This window comes from Mesoplodon mirus (genome assembly GCF_964341445.2).
Source record: "Mesoplodon mirus genome assembly, chromosome: 15".
In the NCBI taxonomy this organism is placed as follows: domain Eukaryota; kingdom Metazoa; phylum Chordata; class Mammalia; order Artiodactyla; family Ziphiidae; genus Mesoplodon; species Mesoplodon mirus.
Window position 1 is genome coordinate 53,611,878 of NC_138991.1, and position 5,602 is coordinate 53,617,479.

The window sequence follows — 5,602 nt, forward strand, 5'->3', positions numbered from 1 at the left end:
TAGCAGAAAAGGCCACGTTGTGTTTGCAGCTGGGACCACTTCAAAGGGAAGGCCCTTCCCCAGCCCCAAAGCCCAGCCTCTCATCTCCCTCAGGACGTCAGTGGTCAGCATGGTCCTCACTCCCCTCTTCTCCAGCTGCTCCAAGATCGAAAGCCCAGAGAGGGCTCTACTGAGCCAGTGACCTTGGGCAGCTAGAGCTACGGTGACCAACGGTAGCTGTGTGACCCTGTGTGCCCAGGACTGTCTGGTTTTAGCACTGAAAACTCTGCATCCCGGGAACCCCTCGGTTCTGGGCAAGCCAAGAAGGGTGGTGCCTCTCGATAGGGCTGAGGTTGGTTTTAGCTCCTTGGGAGCAGGGGGGACTCTATCCTTTATGCCCATAGGCCTTTTTTTTTTTAAAAAAAGATCTTTTTGATGTGGACCATTTTTAAAGTCTTTATTGAACTTGTTACAATATTGCTTCTGTTTTATGTTTTTGTTTTTTGGCCCCGAGGCATGTGGGATCTTATCTCCCTGATCAGGGATCGAACCCCCGCCCCCTGCACTGGAAGGCAAAGTCTTAACCACTGGATCACCAGGGAAGTCCCAACCCATAGGCATGTTTTTAAGCCTTAATCGTGTGCCGATTTTTGCCTGGTGCTTTATGAACTATCTGATCCTCATAACACACCCGTGGCGGGGGGCGCATGCTACAGTTATCCGCGCTTTATAAGCTGAGGCTCCCAGAGAGGGTATGTCCCAGGCGTGTAGATGGCAGGTCCTATGCCAGCTGCACCAGTGTGGCCGGCAGCTTCCCTGTTCTGTGCCCTCTCCGCGGCAGTGGACTCACCTTGGAGGGGGTGCCAGTGGGAAAGGCTGACCCCTGCACACCCCCTCACCTGCCGGATCAGGGTCCCCTGCAGATGGGAGCAGCATCTCCCTTTAACATCGCCCTTGCCCGGCCCCTGCTCAGGATCCCACCTGAGGCTCCCGAGTGGCCTTGCCAAGCAGTTAGCAGCAAGGACTCGGGGAGCTTACTGCTTGGGTTTAAATTCAGATCGGCCACCTGCTGTCTATGTGACCTTGGGCAAGGCACTGCTCTGTGCCTCAGATTCCTTGTCTAAAAGATGGGGAGGGTAACGATAGTATCCTCCTTGCAAGGCTGCGTGGGGTCATAGCACAGGTGTCAGGGTTCTTGTTAAGAGGTTATGAGCTGAGAGGTCCTTGGGTCCTGGAGTCAGAGGGAGCCAGGTGCAAACAGCAGTGACCTCGGGCAGCACTTTACCCTGAATTTGAGCCTCCCATTTGTAAGATGGGGGTCAGGCAGCACTTCCCCCATAGGACAGATGTGAAGACGAAAGGGGACAGGCTGTTGCAGGTGACCCCAGCCAGCTCCAGGGTGAGCATCCATCAAATGTTCATCGTATTGACACAAAGGCTTGGGCCAAGCCTGTGATTAATTTAAATTGTGGGCAAATTTCCCACCTTTTTTCTTCTGGTCCTTCAGTGGCCCCACTGCACATGTTCTGAAGTGTCCCCAAACTTGTGAGGGGGCCAGCACTGAGTGGCACTGAGTGGGTTGAGCGTGGGACACTCCCACTAAAGAGTCATCGGAAAGGCCAGGTGGGAGGAAGGGGCCGGGGGTCAGGAGACCCATGTCCTGGCTCGGCTTCATCTGATCTCACGCAGCCTTAACTTCTCAGGCCTCAGTTCCCCATCTTCAAAATGGACAGAACTTGCGGTTTGGCGCCTGGGGCTTGGCCTGGAGATGGTTTCACCAGCCATTCCCCAGGGTGACTGGCAGGGTAAGTAATCTTTAATACTTATTCCCTCGACCACGGTAGGGCCCCCCGCTGAGAAGGACCCCAGGCTGGATTGAATGCTCTGCTGTGACCAATCTTGGAATTCATAATTTTTGAACAAGGAGCCCTGCATTTTCATTTTTCGCTGGTCTCCACAAATTACAGAGCCAGTCCTGCCTTTGACAAATCTTTTCTGAGCATTGAAGGTGTATGAGGCCACACGGCAAGTACCAGGGATAAACTGGTGGAAAAAGTTGACATAGTCTCTGTCCTCATGGAGTTCACAGTCTAGAAAGATTGCCGTGGGTTGGACAGTGGCCTCCCAAAAAGACATGCCCAAGTCCCAGGCAGCTGCGAATGTGACCTTATAGGGAAATAGGTCTTTGCAGATGTAATGAAGTTAAAGATATTGAGATGGAATCATTCTGGATTTAAGGTGGGCCCTAAATTCAGTGATGTGTACTTATAAGAAAAAGGAGGGAATTCCCTGGTGGTCCAGTGGTTAGGACTTGGCGCTTTCACTGCCATGGGCCTGGGTTCCTGGTCGGGAAACTAAGATCCTGCAAGCTGCCCTGTGTGGCAAAAAAGAAAGGGAGGGAGGGAGGAAGGAGGGAAGGAGGAAGGAAGGAAGGAAGGGGAGGGGGATATTTGAGACACTCAGACACAGAAGAGAAGCTCAGAGGGAAAGGCCATGTGAAGACAGAAAGATCAGAGGGATGGGTCTACAAACTGAGGAATGCCAAGGAGAGGCATAGGATGGATTCTCCCCTAGAGCCTCCAGGAGGGGCCAGTCCTGCTGACGCCTTGATCTTGGGCTTCTGGCCTCCAGAACTGTCAGATAACACATTTCTGTTGTTTTAGGTCACCAAGATTGTGGTGATTTGTTACAGCAGCCCTAGGGGAATGGATACAAGAGTAGATAGACAGCAATCAACTCATCACACAAACAAACGTGTAATTGCTGGTGTGACAAGGGACGTGCCACGTGCCTGTGTTGGGGAAGGGTTGTCTGGGACTTGAAGTTCCAGAAGGAGTTAACTAATGAAATGGGAAGAGCATTTCAGGCTGCGGGAACAGCATGGGCAAAGGTCCTGGGGTAAGAGGTACTCGCTGTAAAATTGAGGGGAGACACCCCTGGCAGCTTCAAGCCATATGGGTCTCTGATGTGTTGTCTTGGCCACAGAAGGCTTTAAAAAGCCCCAGAACTGGCCAGGTGTCACTGTTCATGGCAGTAGCAGCGATTTGGCGCCTATGGTTTCAGCCCTACCCGTTCCCATTTCACATGTTTTTTGTGTTACTAGTATTGGCCCCTGAAGGAAATCTGTTTGTCAGGCTCTGACCTGCCCGGAGCCGCGGCCAGCATCTTCTGACCTGGTGGAGCTTGTGCCTGGTGGCTCAGGCTGGAAGTGCCGGGTGTTCGCCGTTCCCAACCAGCAAAGGCGAGACTTTCACTCTGCCTCTCATGGCTCTGTGAGAGCTCGGCAAGACCTGGCTGAAGATGTGTGGAGGGCGCCAGACCTGCGGTTTGGGGAGCAGAACTTTCCCTGCAGCAGCTGGAGAGGCAGGCAGTTCTGTGGCCCTGGCTGTGGGGAAGGACACAGGCGGAGCCAGAGGGGTTTTGGCTTCTCCAGGAGGCCAGCTGCGTGGCCCAGTACATGCCACTTCCGTGCCTTTTCTTCTATCAATAGATCCAGAGAAATTACTTTCATCTGCTCCACCTCTGTAAACAGAGTTCCGAATTATACCTCCTTGGTAGAGTAGCTGTGAGAGTTGAATGAGATGATTTACTCTTTCATTCAATACATTAATTTTATTATTATTATTATTTTTACTTTTTGGAGTTAGGATTTTTAGGATAGGTTTGTCTATAAAATATTTTCTATTTTGGTTTTCATTGAGCTAACATTGGTTTATTACATAATATGTTTCATATTTCTACTTCTAGGTACCTACAGCATGCTCACCACCAACAGTTTAGTTTCCATAGGTCACTGCACTGTCACGGATCCCCTTTACCCACTTCGCACCTCCCCTACCTCCCTGCCTTCCCTTCTGGTAACCCTACTGTTTTGTTCTCTGTGTCTACATGTCTGTTTTTCCACAAATATTTTATGAGCAGCTACTAGGTGCCAGGCACTCTTCCAGATGCAAGGGATACCACGGCAAATAAAAGAAGGCAGAAATACATGCTCTCCTGGAACTGATATTCCAGATCAGGGTTTTACAGACTACAGCCCAAGGGTCAGATCTGGCCAGGCATCTGTTTTTGCACAGACTCTAAACCAAGAATGGTTCTTGCATTTTTAAATGGTTGAAAATTAAAAAAAAAAAATTTATGACATGGGAAAGCTATATTTTCAGTGTCCATAAGTAAAGTTTTATTGGCACACAGCCATGCCCATTTGCTCTTGTATTATCTGTGGCTGCTTTGGGACTGTAGCCATCACAGCAGAGACCACAGGGCCTGCAAAGCTGAGCACGGTTACTCTCAGGTCCTTTATGGAAAAAGTTTGTCGGCTCCTCTTCTAGAATCTTGCTGTTCACAATGTGATTTCTGGACTACGGCATCAGCACCACCTGGATGCCTGTTGGAAATCCAGAGCTCCTGAACCAGAATCTGCATTTCAACAACATTGCCTGGAGATGCCTGCCCCTGTTAAAGTGTGAGGCGTGCTGCCCTAAAATGATGCACGTAAAATGCTAAGCACAGGGCCGCTTAGTAAGAGTTCAATAGATCTCATCTGCTGCGGGTAGGCTGATTACTTCGTCCTAATTCTCGGAACCTGTGACTTTGTCAGTTACATGGTTAAAGGGGCGATGCAGATGAGGCGAAGGATCTCGAGAAAAGGATATACACCTGGGTTACGCCGGTGGGCCCAATGATGTCATCACAAGCGTCCTTCTAAGAAGAGGTAGGGGGAGCAAAGGAGAAAAAAGCTGTGATGGGGGAAGCAGAGGTTGAAGAGGGAGGAAGGGCCGTGCAGTGGCTAGAAGCTGGAAAAGGCAGGGAAATGGATTCTCCCTTGGGGCTCCCAGGAGGCGTGCAGCTCTGCCGACATCTTGATTTTAGCCTTCCGACCTCCAGAACTGTAAGTGAGACGTTTGTCTTATTTTAAGTCAGTAATTTGTGGTAATTGTTGCAGCAGCGGTAGGAGAACGCTAGAGCTGCTGTTACTCTTATTATGAGCGTCGTCGTTGTTGTTACTTGTTGAGTGCTGGCTCGGCCATCCACCCACTGACTTGTTTCAGGCAAAGTATTGAATCTCGCCGGCCTTCCGTTTCCTGCTGCATAGAATGGAGAGAATGTTTTTTCTTCCTCAAGGCATGGTGGGGCTTCAATGAGAAGATGTGTGTGACGCGGCTTACACTGTGGGTGGTCATCATTACTGACCTTGGTGGCTGCGGGCTGGCTCTGGGTGACCCTTCTACCCAGTGGGGAATCATGATGGGGCCTCCCTCCTGAGGCTCTGAACCGAGACCCCAAGCATAACTCCGGGTCCGGGACTCACTAAGGAGAACGCAGTTGTGTGGGCAGCCAAATGGGGGAGGGCAGAATCGGATCGCTAAACTGGGGGGGCCACTCGGAGGTGTTCTGATTCAGGGCACTGGATCTTGGCCCAGCCCAGCTCCTGGGGGAGGAGATCACTTGTGTTCCCTTTCTTGCCCTTGCTCTTCCCTTGAGGGAATATCTGCATCTCTTTCCCCTTCACTGTAGCAGCTGAAGACCCACCGAGGGGCTTCTGCCCTCATAGGGCTGGGGGTTCATGCTGGCTCCCTGAGGAGGGAGAAAGGGCTGCTGACTCCAGGGCTGCCCTGTGCTG